The sequence below is a fragment of the Aythya fuligula genome, chromosome 1 (genome assembly GCF_009819795.1).
Source record: "Aythya fuligula isolate bAytFul2 chromosome 1, bAytFul2.pri, whole genome shotgun sequence".
Classification (NCBI taxonomy): domain Eukaryota; kingdom Metazoa; phylum Chordata; class Aves; order Anseriformes; family Anatidae; genus Aythya; species Aythya fuligula.
Window position 1 is genome coordinate 53,714,953 of NC_045559.1, and position 18,673 is coordinate 53,733,625.

The following is an 18,673-nucleotide window of genomic DNA, read 5'->3' on the forward strand; positions in this document are numbered from 1 at the left end:
CTCTCAGAAGTTTTTTTGTTTGTTTGTTTTTATTTATATTTTTTTGTTATTGCACATTCAAACCTTATTTGAGTCCCCTGGAATGCTGCTAGATACTAAGAAATTGCTGGGTTTGCCTAAGGTAAACACTTGCTGACTGCTTCAGCGCTGTGGTGCAAGTTAGCTCCCTCACAGGTCACTTGGTGAAACCTGTATCTTCCAAAGGCCATGGCAGTACAGTTATACAGATTAAGGTATGTATGAAAGGTGATTAAATTAACAAGGACAACTTTCCTGGAAAGCAAATTAGAGGGACTCCAAAAAAAAAAAAAAATCTGCATAGGTGCACAGAGAGTAAACTCCAGGAAGTGCAATGAACAGCTGGAAAGGGAAGGACACATCTTCCACAGAAAACATCTGATTCTGCATTCAAACTTACTATCTTTTCATTAACAAGCTCCAATTTTAATTCAAATCAAACAGGAAGACAATAGTAAGCGCACACATACACCAAATCACAGAAATGTTGAGGATGGAAGGGATCTCTGGACATCATTAATCCCAACCCCTTGCTGAAAGTAGGGCTAACTACAGCAGGTTGCTCAGGGTTGTGTCCAGCTGGGTTTTGAGTCTCTTAACAGCATGAAGAAGGCACAACCTCTCTGGGCAAACTGTTCCATTGCTTGACCACCCCCAACAGCTTTTTTTTTAAAAAATAAATAAATAAATAAATAAATTGTTGTTTTATTTTCCTTCTTATGTTTGAGTAGAATTTTCTGTATTTCAGTTTGTGCCTGTTGCCCCACTGACGCTGCTGAGAAGAGTTTGGCTCAAGTCTTCCTTCCATCCCTCATCAGGTACCTACACACACGGGTAAGTTTGCCCAGCCCTGACCCTTCTCATCTCTAAATTGAGCAATCTCAAATTCTCCTCATCTGCCAGATGTGCCAGCCAGTCAGTCTGTGGCCCTCTTCTAGGCTTGTTCCACAATGCCCAGATAACGGCTAATGGAAGTAATATTACGAAGAGGCAATTTCAGATTTTCTTTTTCCTTTTGAGATCTGTACAAAAACAATGTGAAGACAACGCAGCCTTTTTGAAGTAAATTAAGGTTATAAATTACTGGTCCTCTTTGTGATTATCATCTGTTTATCCTCGATGCCAGAACAAAGTCACTTACAACCTTTAAGCTCTACGTAAGTAGACGATTTTGTTAGGTAGATGAAAATTTGAGATTGTGGGTAGTAAAAGATTTAAGTGACCAACTAAAATTGAAGAGCAATACCCACAACAGAATATTCCTGGCATTATACTACAATGGCACAAAATAATTGCCTTAATCTCTTAGTTGCATTACTGAAATTGCACTTTTAGCCTTTTATCAAAATATTATTTGATATACAAACCACAAATTTATTAGCTTTAAAAATAAAACAACTCCCGCCTATCACCGTTCTCATTCTCTTTCCAGTAACCATAGTTTTGGAGAAGAGGGAGATTGTAAGGCACTTGAAAAGCCCTAATTAGAAATCAGGTCAACTGTAAAATAGCTGGAGCTTCCACTTGCACCTAAAATAAGACAGCAAACAAAAGGCCAGGATAAATCCAAGACGACATCCTCCATATATTCACTCTAATAATGCATTTCATTATACTACTATAAACCAAAATAAGCAATCCAGAAGAACAGAAATCTAACTCCTATGTTTCATTTCGACTCTGATTTCCTTCTGGATCTTTCTGAAAGTTTCTACTTTGACAAGCTTTGTACCTCTTGGTACCACAGTAAGTTGGGCAGTCTGAATAGAAAGAAATAGCAGCAATTACTTTGAGAAGTTTGGCTCACTTCCATGATGGAAAAAATGTGCATGCTCAGCACTCGAACTTCCCTGAGCTCATCTTGGCTACCTCAGAAACATTTTCTCACTGTCGCAGAGGCAGCGAACGTACAGTTGTTAGCTTAGCCGAAAGGTAAGGAAGGCCACCACCTCAAGCTGAATCCCAACCTTTCTGCACCAAGTTTACTGCTGATCGAAGAGACAACAGAATTCCTTTTCATGAAGAGGCGTCCAACTAGGCACGGGGGGAAAAAAGTTGTGCTGTGGATTTCCCAAAGACCATCTTGCCTGCTCTGTAAGGTAGGTGAGGTATCATTTAACTCTGATACAATTGTATTACCATTGCATTAGCTGAAGAGAAGAATACAGGAGACAGCCATCACTGCAGCACACCTTGAGGACAGAGCTCTGCTCTTCTGCTACTGGATTTCAGTCTGAAGTCCTATTAACAAAAGCTGTTTTCCTCTATGCCTTTTGCTGATGGAAATGTGTCTTTTTTTTTTTTTTCCTCTGATCAAGCTTTTCCCCCTAAAGCACTAAGTACTAGCATCTTAAATTGTTCATCCTTAAGAGAGCATTTTGTTTACAATTTCAGTTCCTTTATTAAAGCACATTTTAAAGAAGGCTCATATTTCAAAGAGGACTAATCTACCATATGCACACCAAGAAGGTGACCCTGGTTCTATCATATTCCAGATTACTTCACCGAAGAAAAAAAGTATAAAAGTTTCACGTACAAATTTTCACTTTAAAAATAAAAAATGGAACTCACTGCCTCAGCGCTAAGCTTCCAGAACGATTATCCCTTTCACAACAAATTCTGATTTACCTTCTGACATTGCAAAGCGTACTTCTATGCTTTTAAATTTAAGGCAACTCAACATCCTGATTTATTTCTCTTTATTTTTAACAGCCACCATCCACTATTAAAGAGGGATATTTAATGAACCAAAAGGGCGAGCACCAAACGAACAACCAATGTTTCCAGCACATTAAAACAAGAGTGCTTCACACCATTTACTATGGTAAGGCCCTTTTCAAATAAACGTGTGACTCACTGTTTGTTTTCTTCACCAGGAGGTGGAGTCTTGCCATGCCCCTCCATTACAAAATCCTCATGTTCCATCTGCAAAGGCAAGCATTGCAGGTCAGAAATTGGTGGAGCAAAACGCACATCACCTAAAGTGGCCCTTTTCCATATGCAGCAACTTAAGGCAGCCACTTTATCAGAGCGACTGGTCCAGAACAGACCATGTGGTTTCTTAGCAACATATGTACATCTCCATCCCCATTGCTATGGTATCATTTTATAGCACAGTTCTCAGAAAATCTTACAAGGGAAGAAGAATGATTTAATGGCTATCGCAGGAGACTGATCAGTCAGGGTATCGATGTTCTAAATCTTGCTCTGTTATGGACTTCCTTCATTATTCTCAATAAGTACAACTTCTACCGCTTTTCTTCCTTATGTATAAAGTAGGAATTTAAAAAAAAATAAAATTGTGAAGATATCTCTCTCTCAAAAAAAAAGATTTTTAAAAATTGTGTTAACTACAGATAGAAACTGCTGTAAAAGCTGAGTATTATTTGTGAAAAGCAACTTTATATGAAGGACTTTCACTGCACACACACAGCTTCGTTAGTAGGGTAAAAAAAAGAGGCCTAAGGGAACCTCAAATAAATGCTGTTCCAATGACAACATAAGGTAGGCATTTCCTTTGGCTCACATGATAAAAGATTCCAAGGGCACTAGGAAGCTTTCTGCTTAATTGTTTGCTTTTTAAATACAGTTTTAGCATACATTTTCAGTAATTTCGTTGGCCAGAAAGGGGAATTACATTATATTTTATCATTAATTATGCACGCTTCATTTAATTACTTCATTCAGCCAGAAGTTTTTGCAAAGGTAGCAGAATATTCTTTTTCTACAAAAATTCAACACATGCACTTAGTATTTTACACAAACATCCAGGCATACGGTTAGCAATGCTCTGCTTTACATGAAGTCAGCAATCAGGCCACACTGCGATGTTCAACAAGCCATACAACAAATAGAGCAAATAAATCATCGTCACACACAAATCCATGACCCCCTACATCACATTTGGGAATGGAAAGTAGAGCAGAACACTATTCAGTCAGAAAGGATAACATATTCTAGTTATTCAGTTAAGGAGGAAAACAAAACCAAACAAAACCTACACAACACAAACCAGCCAACCACTACCTCAGCCTTTCCCTTGTGTCCCTTCCTGAAGAAGAGGCAACTTGACTCATTGCTACCTTGATCCCGTTGACAGGTCAAAAATACTGACAAAAAAACGTTATGTGCACACTGACATCTAACAGGGCTAACAGAAATTATGTTATTTGCCTGCGTGGACACAGCCCTAAGCAAAATCACAAACGTACTGAGAAACCGAGACACTGTAAGCTGGTAATGACATCCTTGAAGACAAAGTCAATCAAGTAAGCATATAAGGCAATTTCACATTTGTGAGCATGTACCCAATGGGATCCAGAGTCAAAACAGTATTTTATTTAAAAGCAAAAGTTTGAAAGCAAAAGAAAAATTTGCATTTCCATTCCCTGAACAACTCGCATTTAGTCTCACCATATCAAACACACTGAAATCTGCTTGCACATCTGTCTATGTCTGCTTCTCAGGAGCTCTAACATCTGCACTCAAATTGCCAGGTAGAAGAGAATATTCCACTAATTGCATTGTTGTAGATGATAAAAAAAAGAAAAAACACAAACTAGGACAACTGGTAAAATAGCTACAGATTTGTGGCCACATCATAAAACAACATGGTTTTATTGAGTGAGAGTAAATGTGTAAGAGTTACTCCTATACAACCTGAATTTTAGCTTGTTTGCTCTATGTTTAGGTGGGTGGAGGAAAGCCTCTTGCTGATATGAGACAAGCACTATTCACATGAAAGGTAAGCAAAGGAACGGTTTGTGGCTAGTACCAGGAAGAAAACATAAGATACAATGTTTGTGAGTAAAGAAGAATTACATACAGCATGTATAATGCTAAACTAACGAGATTCCCATATAAAATAGAAATTCAGTTTAATGAAGCTGGAGATTGTAAAAGATTGAGTTTAAAGCTAGAAAGACTTTAAAGTCAACAAAAATTTGGAAAGGAATGGGAATTTTATCAGAACATAAACAAGAAATCTGGATGAGAACTGGAACATCTAGTAGATCACCAAGACAAGGCAACTGCCAAAGTATTGTCAATAAAACTGTTGCTTTACTACGAATTTTAAATGCTAGTGGCATAGCTCTTCAGGCAACATTGTTATCTAGTATGCACATCTATCAAAATTACCATTATAAAGAGGAAAAGTAAGCAAACAAGAACTACAAATACCCTGGGTTAAAAATAACATTCTTGTAGGTCTAGACACAATCTGTTTCAAAGCAACTAAAAAAAAAAATTCTACCATCTACCAAAATGTTAATCAGTTTACTTCACTTCAGACAGCATGTAGAATTATCTGAAATAACTAAAATCTACATTATAAAAAATAAAGAACAGGAAGAAGAAAAGAGCTAGGCTTCTTGTCACTTAGAGGAAGGCAATGGCAAAGTTTCTCAAGAGAAGTTCACAAAGAACATTAGTCACAGAGCAAGAAAGTCCTCATGAACATGGAAACTGTTGAATTCACAAAATAAAGATTAATTGGTAGATTTTCACTGAAAAAAAAAAAATAACAATGAAATGCCTCAAGACATGGGAACTTTAAGAAATTGAGTGTCAGGGAACTAGAATGAGCAACTGGACTGGTAAGAAAAACAGCTGGGTGGTCAGTCTCGGGGTAATAGTTAATGGTTGCACACTACCTGGATGCTGTTAAAACGTGGGATGCTGCACGGGTCTGTCCTAGAACTTGTCCATTAAACATCTTCATCGATGGCTTGAAGGACCAACACGGTGTACTCTGCTTGAGTTTTAAGCTAATACCACAGGCTGAGGAATGACTGGCTAGGAAGCAGCTCTGTGGAAAAGGCTTTGGCAGATGGCAAGTGGTTCATGAGCCAGCAGCATGCCCTGACAGGAGAAGCCAACAGTGTCCCAGGCTTTATTGGTAAGAGCCTTGCCAGTAGATGAAGGAACTGATTATTCCCTCTGCTCAGTGCTCAGTAGACCATATCTGGAATAATGCACCTAGTTTTGGGCCCCCCAAGAAAACACAAGAAACACATCCATGAAGTACACCAGCAAGATGCTCAGGGGCTGCAGCACTTGCTGCATGAGGACAAGCTGAGCTTGCTCAGCTTCAGGACAGCTTTGGGGGGACCTAACAGCAACCTGCCTGTACCTACAAGGACATCAGCAAAGAACCAGGCTCACTGCCATGGGCCTGGGGGAACATGCACAAGTTGGATCAAGAGAAGTCTAGATTGGATATAAGAAGACTTGTCTTCACCATAAGTCAAAAAGTGGAAGAGGTTCTCCAGAGAAGTTCTGCAGTCCCCATGTTTCAAGGTTTTCAAGGCCAGATTACATAAAATCCCTTGTAAGCTGGTCTGACCTCACAGCTGACCCTGCTTTGATCAGGAGGTTAAACTAGAGCCCCCCTGAAGTCCCTTCCAATCTGAATTTCCTGGTGATCTTGTAAATACAAGGACAGTTTAATGTTGAGAGGTAATATACAGAAGAAAACAAAACACTACCAAGTTACCAACCCAGAAAGAACTGTCACTCCAGTATGGAAAGGTCTAAGAAAAATCTAAAAAAACTACTTTAGAAAGTAGTTAAATAATCAAAACAAAAAATCCAAAAATAAAACCACCAAAAAAAGAGAAATTAAACTATTCCATATTTCTATCGTACTACTCTTCAGCAATGACTGTAGCAGATCTAGAGTATGTCCTTTTTTAGATTACTGCCTATGGGTAGCAAGCAGCTACTGCAGGCTTAGAAACCTTACACAATGCTGTAAGAATGAGAGCTCAGAATAAAGAAAGGTCTGAGGCAGAGAACAGATTTGACATGAATACAGCCCAGCATTTGGGCTTCAGATCTCCCTTAACACAAGACATATGACTGATGCATACACAAGGAAGTAGTCTGACGATGTTGTAACATGTCCCTCCTTCACGACCACAACATAAATAAAACCTAAGCTACTCAAAAAGCAACTTAAGATACACAATTAATTGTAAAGTATACTAATTAGTAAGCAGACAACTAACTTGTTGTACAAACATACCTTGCAACACTGAATTTTGCAAGTCCTTGTAGACTGCATGCTTTTATATGTCTATCTATACAAAGATGATGATTTATTTGTCTACTAGAGGATTACAAAACACAAGCAACATAAGCTTTTCTGATTCTGACAAGATCATGTTTACAAACTCAAAGGGACAGGGCTTTAAGCAACTGGAGCTAGTGAAAGATGTCCCTGCCCACGGCAAAGGGCTGGACTGGGTGATTTTAAAGGTCCCTTCCAACCCAAACCATTCGATGATTCTCTCTACAAGGCTATTGCATAGGTCTGATTCAGCACAACCTCGTTTTGCAGAACTCTGCCTCTAATTTTCTCACTTGTCTGGATATGGTAAATATTATTTCATGACCAGTGGTATGCATTTTCACAATAAGCTTAGGAAGTCAGATTATGCATTTTCAGCTTTCTCTGACATTTGAAAGTCTAAAGCGCTTTACTGGATAGTTCATCTTAATTTAAAGAGGTGCCTCTGACAAACTGCCTTCTGAAAACAAAATTAAACTGACCAAAGAACATTCCATGGACATTATTTACATATTTTTTAAATTAATTCTTAGGGCCTAGGTAATTTATTGACTAGATTTACTTTTGAAATTAAAAAGTATATACATTTTTTTTAGGTCTTATTTCCCCAATGATAATAGTAGCACCCCCTTGCAGAAAGGATGAGAATAAGATATTTAAATTTTTGATTAAGTGACTACCTGTGAAAAGAAGAACAGCACTTAACAGCCAAAATGAGCTTGAAATATTTTTTTCTCCCCAACCACAGCTCTTACAAAATGCCTATGGACATTTCTTCCCCCCAAAAGTCTCACAGCTTCTCTTCAATCTGTCATCATGACATCATGTCCAGCAGTCTTTTCCCCTTCTTTTTAAGGCAGCAGGAGTCCAGACTCTTCACTATGTTTTAGCAATACACAGCAACCACATCAGATCCAGTAAACCACAAGCATTCTGAAGAGGAGTATTCAAAGTCTTCAGTCGCTTGACTTACACAACAGACAGAAGATTAACTTATCCTAATATGTAGAAATAGTGTGGAAGGTTCAAGGTAAGACAGAACTCTTCTATCTAGTGTATTTCTCCCAAGGAAAGAAGAAAAGCTTGAATAGCTGAGGGTCTTAGGCACGTTAGTTTCTCTTAAAAGGACTGCAGGGGGAGCCATGGGTCCCAAGAATCAGAGAAAGCGCGCTCCACACCTGTTTCTCCTGGCAAGAGGTGGTAAAGGCTTCAAGATTCTGGCAGCTGGAAGCAGGAACCAGAAATAGACCCTTAAACAGCAGGGGGGAAGCCAATAGAAAACCCGCATCTATTAAAAAAGGAACTGCAAATTGTCAGTTTTTTTTTTTTTTAATTTCTTAATTTTTATTTCAAAGCTTTTTTTTCCCCCCTTTAAAATCCAAGCATCTGAATTTCCACATTTTGACAAAATATATTGAGTGTTCTAAATACAGAAAACAATTGGAATTTTTGTAAAAGCTACTCATGATTAAACACCTGAACACTTAGTTTCTGAAGAGTGAGATATACCAGAAGGATCTTGGACATAACAAAATTAGTACTCACCCCCCCTCCAATCAGTGCAGCAGCTGTTATCAGTTACGTACAATGCTTTTTAGAAAGGTTTTCAGTGAAACCCTAAGGGATTTGATTAATCTGGAGTTCCTGGATAGTCAAGTTTGACATATTTTGAAGGGTCAGAAAATTTCTACAGCAAAGCTCTCATCTTTTCTGAATGCTGATTTCAGAAAGCACGTTCCTAGCAAGATTCAACACCTCCATTAAACACCCTAGCCCACCAAAACTGAACCGAGCGTAACAGAAACCAAATACCTTCCCACGGAAAAGGTGAACGTTTGTAAGAAATCCTACATTAGCTATGAAAAGCTACAGATTTTTAAACAGTATTTTGTTTTTTTTTCCTTCACCAGCCATAAAAACATACTAATGCAGCTTCACGAGACAGCTGCTATCACAGCCTTTTTCCAGTCATTCAATAGGTCATTCTCATAACTTTTTAAAAAATGATTATTAATAAAAAGACCAGCCAGCCACCTGAGTGAATAGGATACGAAGTCTCGTAAGAATGTTCATTTATTAGCATCTCCAGTGGATGAACAGAAAACCTTATCTAGCATGTAACTAGACATCCTTAACTGAGGACCAAGGTCAAAAGCTGCTGTCTGCAGATCTGTGGCAATTTACTTCCCATGCTTAAATTTAACTGTTAATTTCAACACAGCCTACGGCAGGTCCAGTTTAAGAATGATGCATTTGGTGCTTCATCACAACTACTTACTTTTAGACCAGAGCGCCTTCCCACTCATCAGCTGCAACAGAGCAACCATAAGTAGGCCATCAGCTTTTCTTTTGTCTTGCTAATACTTCGTTAAAATCCAAGCAATTAGTCACCAGTCACGGCAGCTAGCAATTGAGGAAGCTCTACAAATGCTGAGCAGTTAGAAGAACTTGTCGGAAATATCAAACAGAGACAATCCCAGGTGTAACAGAAACGTAATCACTACTACAAGTGAAAGCAGAGCTGAGTCACCTCTCTGCCTGGCTTCATGTAAGCATTTCGGACAAACTCAATGAAGGTTACTCGTTACCAACAGATATAAATGTGTTTAATTAACCTTTAAATTTACCTTCCTTTATTAAAATCCGTGCAATTTAGCTGCAAACACTTTAATATTTTCCTTTAAGGATGCATTGTTGTTGAGCTAGCTAGCATCTCAAACTGTGCAAAGAATAGCAGCAATTAGTCCCAAAATACACATTCGAGATTAAACCTTAATTTCAGCACACAGATGAAAACACTCAAAGTCTGAATCACTGTATAAAAGAAAAAACAAAACAAAACAAAACAACAACAAAAAAAAAACCACAGCCCCTGACCTTCCTTTTCCTAAAGTGAGAAAGCAAAGCATTTTCCTGAACTATGTACAGGAAAATCTTAGCGACAAGATACCCGGGAAAAGTTACCTGAATTTTTGGACCCTCTGAGGTTTTTGCGGTATTGCTCAGCTTTGCGATGTTACTCAATTTTTACTTGAACCTATTTCTACCACACACTTTTTTTTTTTTAATGGCAAAACACAGCCCCATTATTCAACAAAATACTGACACAAGATGTCAACTATCTCCTAGCCTACTCACTATTTTCTTGAAGTTTCTCATCAGCATCTAGATTGAGCCTTTCAATGTTACTACCATCACGCAGCCTTAACTGGTTTTCCTGTTAGTAAAAAGAGAAGTGAAAACTTACTATTGTAATTTTACTGATAAATAACAATCACATTCAGCACTCCCTGCAAGGCACAGGATATTCTTTTGAAGACTAACACACTTAACATTCCTATAATTACTTTTTAAAAATCACTAACCTAACACCTGTGTTTGGTATCTGCAGCCTAATGGTACTTTAATTCCTGACTCAGGGAAATTTTACAATAACTATAAATGCCACCATGGTAACATATATATTAAGCATGTATCACCCTTACAGAGCAACAGGACAGATTATCAACAGCAGCTCAATAAATCTTTAAGAATAGCAAAGTTATGTAACTCAGAATATGTAATTTATGTTTCACTTAAGCACCAAATCTGCAGTAGCAGTTACAAGACTAGGGATGTTTCTTCTACCACCAACTCCAACTAATCATCTGTACTTCCAGAAATAAACTCTGTCCTATTTTCTACGTTAACTTTTGAGATGCTTTTATTATCTAATATTCTCTGAAATACCCAGCAGCTTAACAAGAATTCCCTGCTAAGCTTAAAACAAACAGCTTTATGAATATAACGACAAGAGTCACACACACTGGAAATGCTAAAAAGATCAGAAGCCCAGCAACATTTCCTACTGTACAGACAAGATTAAATAATTCTTTTTTAATTAAATAAAAACATTACTTAGCTGCAAAGTATTTGAAAAACTACAACTCATGAATATAAACAGTAATTCACCTGAATCTTGGTCTGGAGGCACTCTGAGCTACAGAATCACAGAATTTCTAGGTTGGAAGAGACCTCAAGATCATCGAGTCCAACCTCTGACCTAACGCTAGCAGTCCCCACTAAACCATATCCCTAAGCTCTACATCTAAACTACCCAACTGTTTGCAGCAAGAGATACTGAAGGTAATACCTTCAGCCACCAAAGAGGTTTCTTTATGCCACCCAAGTTGTGGTATGACAGAATGACTTCTGAAATCTTCAACTTAGAAGCTCTGAATAATAAATTCAACGATCTCAGGCTCAAAATGCTTAATTTTCTGAATATAAGCAAAAGTGCTGTCCGTGTCCTGTGCCACAGCTGATAGGGGACTCTATCCCTCTATGTTTCTGTACATATGTAACATGGATCCCAGAAAAATCTGGATTTAGTAAGACACAAATAATTCACGAATTTTATTTAACTATCTGTATTATCTATTTTTTATTTAATTATCTGTATTATTTTATTTAACAATCTGTATTATTCCTCATACAAAGACTATCTGCATTTCACAAGGCATGAATTCTAGCTAACTGCTGCAACTCAGGAAAAAATCTTTCATACTTCACAAAAACGTAGAGGGAAAAATCTGACCTCAAGGCCCTTGAACAATTCACTCTTCCCCACTACTCTGAACAGCCACCTGTAGGCAGCCTGATGACTGTATTTAGGCGACTCAGTTTATAGTTAATTTACTATTTATGGTGCCGACACACATGAACAAGTTATAGCAGTTTAAACTGACATCTGTAAGTGGCTGATATTTTAATATGCACATTGTTAACCACCCTGACAGAGAAGAAAGAAAACAAGTTAACTGCTTTTTCCCACCTTAGATTTGGGAAGCTAGATGGCACCTTACCACAAAAGGACAACTGGCACAAAGAATTTTTAATGGCTTGAGAAAGCAGATGATAATCACAGTTACTGAGAACTAAATTTTGCACCATGCATCAAATCACCTTCACTGTGCCACAAACACTGCTTTCTGCTGTTTGTTAGGACTGACCCAAAGTGACATAACCCAGGCAAAGATGTGCTGAAGTCAGTCAGCCCCGAGAGCCACTGACAATGTTGATGGCTGGCTTTTACATAATTTCTCCTAATTTCTTGAGGTTATTCCAATTGGTGGGATATCTGACAGACCACCAAACCACTGCAGCATCTGCATCATGCCCGAGGAAGAACCCGGGCTTTTCTTGTTTCCATACATTACAAACTCGCCCTCAAACAACTCAAATGTTAACAGAGCTATTTGGGTAGGAATCACACACGGAAGCTCTGTATCTGCTGAAACCTATCGATGTGATTTTATTGATAGGAGTACTTCTATAAAATTTCTTAGAAATCTAATTCCACCTAGGCTTACTGCATCTGTAGACAGCTATCACATTCTCCCTTCTTCATAATACACTGTCCTGTCTACCATCCAAATGTCTGAGCGAGTTGGCTTAAAACCAGTGACAGGAAATGTTGACATGCTTTTAATGTTGCTTTTACCCTCAGGGGAACTGACATTGCACAATGCCTTTGCAGAGTACACGTGCCTTCAGCTGTCCACACACTCTCCAGTCTACTGTAACGATGAAGACCATCGCATCTATTTTTAGTTGCAAGAAGAAAAGAAAGGCCTTCTCCACAAACCACATCTCCATTTCTTCCACAGGCAATGAGAGGGGAAAAAATAGTTCGAGGAACTGAAATAAATTTATAACCATCTAGTTCACCCACTGAAAATGAAATTGCTCATTTAGGATCTTGCAAATAGATGAGGTCAGCAAGACCACTCAGTTTTTCGCTTTCTAATGAATCAACCCAAGACTACAAACGGTACAGATATTCCAAGGGTCAGGAAAAGCTTTACTGTCTGTGGCTCAGGTTTCTTCCCAAACACCTATTCCCCTCAGCTTGCCAGAAGACAATAAAATTGAAAACATCAGTGCAAGACAAAGAGCTGATCTGGGACAGCCAACATAGCTTCATCAAGGGTTAATTGTGCCTGACCAACCTGGTGGCTTTCTGTGATGGAGTGACTGCATCAGATGACAGAGGAAGACCAACCAACACCATCTACCTGGACTTCTGCAAGGCCTTTGACATGGTGCCACATGACATCCTGGTCTCCAAATTGGAGAGGGATGGATTTGATGGGTAGACCATTCGGTAGGTAAGGGGCTGGCTTGAAGGCCGCACCCAGAGAGTGGTGGTCAATGGCTCCACGTGCAGGTGGAAGCCAGTGAGGAGTGACGTACCTCAGGGGTCTGTCCTGGGACCAGTACTGTTGAATATCTTTATAAATGACACAGACAGTGGGATTGAGTGCACCCGCAGCAGGTTTGCAGGTGACACCAAGCTGAGTGGTGCTGTTGACACCCAGAAGGAAGGGGTGCCATCCAAAGGGACCTGGACAAGCTGGAGAAGTGGGCCCGCGGGAACCTAATGAGGTTCAACAAGTCCAAGTGCAAGGTGCTGCACTGGGGTCAGGGCAATCCCAGACAGGAGTACAGACTGGGAGAAGAACTCATTGAGAGCAGCCCTGCTGAGAAGGACTTGGGGGTTTTGGTGGATGAAAAGCTTGACATGAGTCAGCGGTACACACTTGCAGCCCCGTAAGCCACCTGCATCCTGGGCTGCATCACCAGAGGGGTGGCCAGCAGGTCAAGGGAAGGGATCGTCTCCTTCTGCTCTGCCCTTGTGAGGCCCCACCTGGAGCACTGCATCCAGGTCTGGAGCCCCCAGCACAAGAAGAATGTGGGGCTGGTAGAGTGGGTCCAGAGGAGGGCCACAATGATGATTGAGGGACTGGAGCACCTCTCCTGTGAAGAAAGGCTGAGAGAGCTGGGGATGTTCCGCCTGGAGAAGAGAAGGCTCCAGGAGGAATTCATTGCAACCTTTCCGTACTTGAAGGGAACTTACAAAAAAGATGAGGAGCAACACTTTGCTCACCTGGATAATGACAGGACAAGAAGGAATGGTTTTAAACTTAAAGAGGGGGGATTTAGGTTAGAAGTTAGGAGAAAATTCTTTGCTCAGAGGGCAGTGAGGCATCGGCACAGGTTGCCCAGAGAGGCTGTGGATGCTCTATCCCTGGAGTGTTCAAGGCCAGAATAGATGAGGCCCTGCCCATGGCAGTGGGTTGGAACTAGATGATCTTTAAGGTCCCTTCCCACCAGAGCCATCCTATGAGTTTTAAGTGGCTGATTATAAAGGCTCTCTAACATGCCACATTGACAGGGACTACAACCACTGCCAACGCCTTTGTAAAGCCAATACTGAAGAGAAAGAGATCAAAGGGCAGTATTCTGAAGAGGTGGTGGCCAGCCCTCGAATTGCGTGCCAATAGCACACCTACATGAAGAGACAAGCAAAGCTACAAAGCGATGGCCGTGCCCATCTCTGCCCCAAAAATCATAGAGGGACTATACCAGGATAGCTCTCAAATGTAGAACTGCCTTTTTTCCTTTCCTTTTTAAAGCATTTTTTAAGCTTTTTTGTCTGTTTTGTGAAGTATTACAATCTGCTGTATTCAGCTGAAGAGATGGTATTAGCCAAGCAAACTTTATTGAAAAAAACATTTACGAAAAAGAAAGAACCTTTAGAATAAAGGAAAAGGTGAGTTTAAACTGAATTTTATTCGAGACTGAAGCATCTTTTCATCTAGATATCAGATTTGCACCTGTTCACTGCAGTGACTTTTCAGGCCATTACATATCCTCCACATAAACCCTACATATGAAAAGGCTGCATCAAAGGATTGTCTAGCAGCAGTCCTTACGGATCCCAAAGTCAGTTTGGCAGGTGATGGTATTTGCCAAGAGAAAGAAAATATCTCCTCATATTAACCTTCCTTTTTGTACCTTAATAGCACTTCAGGGTATACGGAGGAAAGAAAATAGAAGGAGTCATCTTCCAGTCTTGGTATCTATATTTTAGCAATCTTAGTCTTCACTATGGGTAAATAGGTTTCAAATGAGCAATCCATCTTGCCCTTGTAGAAAACAATAGAGCCAACTGACAAAATCTTGCACTTCCTGCTGAATCCCTTTAAGAATGCCCAAGCATCCAAGCTCTGAACGGCATTCCTAAAATAGCTCAAGTAGCACTGTCTAATTACATGTTCTTCTTTGGAAATGCCTCAACAACTTTACCTTGTTTATAATTGCTGTTCTGTAATGCCAGCAGACCCTGATAATGCATTGTGATTGATAAGTCTTTGCTACAATGCCTTTAAATTTCAAGGATCAAAATTATAAACTGACAAGCAGGTTCTTCCCCCCCGCTGTAGAAAGGTCCACCTATGTAGTATTTCCTATAAAAGCGTTATTAGGCTCTTTTGTTGGTCACAGCACTAAAAGTTCAAGAGAAAAAGCGAAAAACAAAGTCATACTCCCCTTAACGGATTATGTTAATTTCTCTTTAAAACAAGAGGAATCTGTTGGAACATTTTTACAAGTTTTAGGAATAAGTCATTAAACGAAAAGAGAACTTTATTAACCTGAGATTTAAACCTAGTCCACGCTTCATTGAGAGATTAATACATTTTTATTTTTAAATCCACACTATGCAAAGATTTTGGTTTTGAAATTGCTTTACTAAGAAGTTTTTAACATTTTCAGGCTAGAAAGATGAAGCTAGCAGGGCATGAAGAAAAGAACATTAGTTTCTTTTGTGAAAAACTATCTTTGTGCTCAGAACTGTTCTAAAACTGCTGCCCTTCTGGAGAAGCTCAAGGTATGTGCTTGCTAGGCAGAACACCTCTCTACTCCCAGAAGACTTTATGAGATATTTTATACAAAGACTTTAGACTCCTACAACTCAAGAGTACACCTCCTGTAGATTGAAAGTACACCTCTGTAATAAGCCAAAATTTTCAAGAGTAGCAGGGATTCATTCTGCAAGAGAAACCGTCAAGCCTTGAAGCACCATATATCAGAGGGCACTACTACCCTGGAAAACAGAAACAGCTTTTTTTAATTACAGTGACAAAGCATTTTGCTCATTTCATCACTGTATAGGCCTTCAGCCTGAATGTTTTAAATTATTTAGTGCCGTCTGAATAGAAACTCATTTCTGTATCACTCAACAGTAGTACTATAAGGGCCCAGATATACAGGCGTTGAGGTTTTGGACATAGTGTTAAGTTTAACTACCCAAATAGGATTTTCTTCTTACCATGTTAACTGTAAATCCCAAGCAAAGACACCAGCCTAACTTTTGCACTGTTGTCTACATCAAGTAGCAACGACTATCAAAAACGGAGCACAGCCTACTCATAAACACAGCTAGTGAAACATTTATTTATTTATTTATTTATTTATTTATTAACAGGTACCTCCTCCCAGCTGACATTTCTTCCTCCTAACAACACTTCCTTCTGAATGTTAAGCTTCTGTTTATAAATATCAAAACACGTAATTTATCAGATGAAATACAAACGCTATTCTGGCAAGCTTAAATTTCCTTAGTCTTAATAGCTTAAATTCTTGAGTAAGTACTGTGTACTTTTTAACCTTTTCATCACCTCTGTGTGATTGCCTCTGGATAGAACAAGCAGAGCCACCACCACCAGGGTACTGAAGTGATTTAGACAGAAGGAAAATGCTGGCTCACAATTAGACACCGAGAGGCAAGAAAAATGAGAACAGGCAGGCAATAAGGCAAGGGGAAGATTCACTCTGACAGATATGAACAGGTGGGCAACTTGAAATAAAACAATGATTAACAGCCACACAGAGTATTGAGATGTAGCCTCATTTCTAGACTGCTATTCAGTTCAATAATTGCTCCTATGTATTTTTTATAAATACTGATGAAAACTTGAAATAACAATATGCATCCAGCGCAAAATGTTTCTTTCCCATTTTCGTGCACCTATCAGGAGTGAAACATGTTATTGTGGACACTGTGGAGTCACGTTTTTCAGCAAAGCTTTGAGTACCTAGATTTTCATCATATGAAGGATCAAATGGGCAGAATTAACTATTTTCTTCCTCTCTCATATACAACACCAAGTAAAAACGTCACAAATGAATTTATAAATACCTTTTTATCTATTACGTGGGCCAACATTCCTTCTTCCCTGAAAATTCACAGGCTTTTGGTTTGAAAGATGAGGAACCTCAAGGGTGGGAGAGGAGAAATTTTACACCATTTGACATGAAAATTTCAATCACATTTTTTGAAAAAGACGTTTGCAACTTAAGCTCAAAACCCTGACCAATACTGAAAGAAATCTAAAAATATTCCAAATCAGGCATAAACTTTTAGCTTCCTCCTGCAATATTTTACAGTAAAGGAACAACTGAGAAACAAAGTTGAAGTGTTGCCTGTGCAAAAATCCTTAACAGATGGATGAAAGCAGCTGAAAAGAAAATCAGCCACAAACAAGAAGCTCAGAGCTTGTTGACATCTTCAGAGTACCGATGCTGTTAATGGAAAAAGCTCAGTAATCAAACATGGCAAATCAACTACCATAAAACATAATTAGAAAAAAAATCATAATCTAAAAGAGCATTAGAGGTTGTTGGGTTCTATGCAAAAACTTTGTATTAAAAAAGTGAAAAGAGGGTGGTGGTGGGGGGGGGGAAGATCCTGAAAAAAGGAAAAACAGACTCCCCCACACCACTTTTTATAAAGTGAAAGATACACTGCTGTATGATATTTACCTGCAGATCACATGGATAAAACAGACCCAATATTCCCTGTCAAATGTAGCTCCTACGTCTGCCAAAAATAACTACTTTCTCAAAAACTAATCACATTACAAAAAGCTCGCATTTGTACACGTTCTCCTCCCTCTCTGTGGCACCAATATTATCTGATTATTGGAATCAGACGGGTCCTATTGACAGCTGCCTGCTGTCTTCACCACGTTGATGTCATGCTAACAGAAAGCGTGTTTTCTGACAGTCTGACAACAAGGAAGAAACTGTGAGATCAAACAATGGAGCCAGTTTAGACCAAAAAAATAAATAAAACAGGCAACAAAGCTACCAACACAGTAGGGTTCTCCAAAACAGGCCTACAGTGAGGGTGGTGTGGAAGGAACCCACTCTTTGCTGGAAAAAGGATACACCGCCAAAAAAAGCCGTAGAAGCTTTGCAAATGTGCAAAATTGAAAAGGAGAACAGCACAACTCAACTAATAAAGTATCAATCACTGTACCATTAGAAACAGCCTGAGTAGTATAAATGAACTGCAAAATGAATTTAAAATGCATACATTAATACAGTGGGGAAAACAAACATTCAGAAAAAAAGTTAGGGCTGAGCCCACCAATGACCTTCTTTAAGCTTACTTGCCAAGAAGTTGCTACTGGATTTCTGTCATTCATTTCAAGAAGAAATGAATTTCTTGAAGATCCATTTTCAAGAGCAAAGGTAAGTGTGAAGTTCAACTTTTTCAGCAATACTGCCAGGCCAACTGGAGTCAAGCAAGACCACCCACTCCTCATGATGCCTGACAGCAAGGAGTACATTTTCTGATCATATTTCACGTAACGTTAGCTTGAAGCACACATGTATTTAATCTTTAAAGTGTAGAGCTGGGCAGGTCACAAAGCATGTTCTTTTGTTTTGCAAAAGCAGAAGTAAATCTTCTCA

At 39.1% G+C, this 18,673-nt stretch overlaps 1 long non-coding RNA gene across 1 annotated transcript in view; it reads right to left on the reverse strand.

Moving 5' to 3' along the window:
• Positions 1-2,841: 2,841 nt before the first annotated feature.
• Positions 2,842-18,673, reverse strand: part of LOC116489029 — a 28,098-nt gene continuing 12,266 nt past the window's right edge. Inside the window, exon 4 of the long non-coding RNA XR_004253239.1 lies at positions 2,842-2,943. This is a non-coding gene — a long non-coding RNA (uncharacterized LOC116489029). The remainder of the gene's footprint in view (positions 2,944-18,673) is intronic.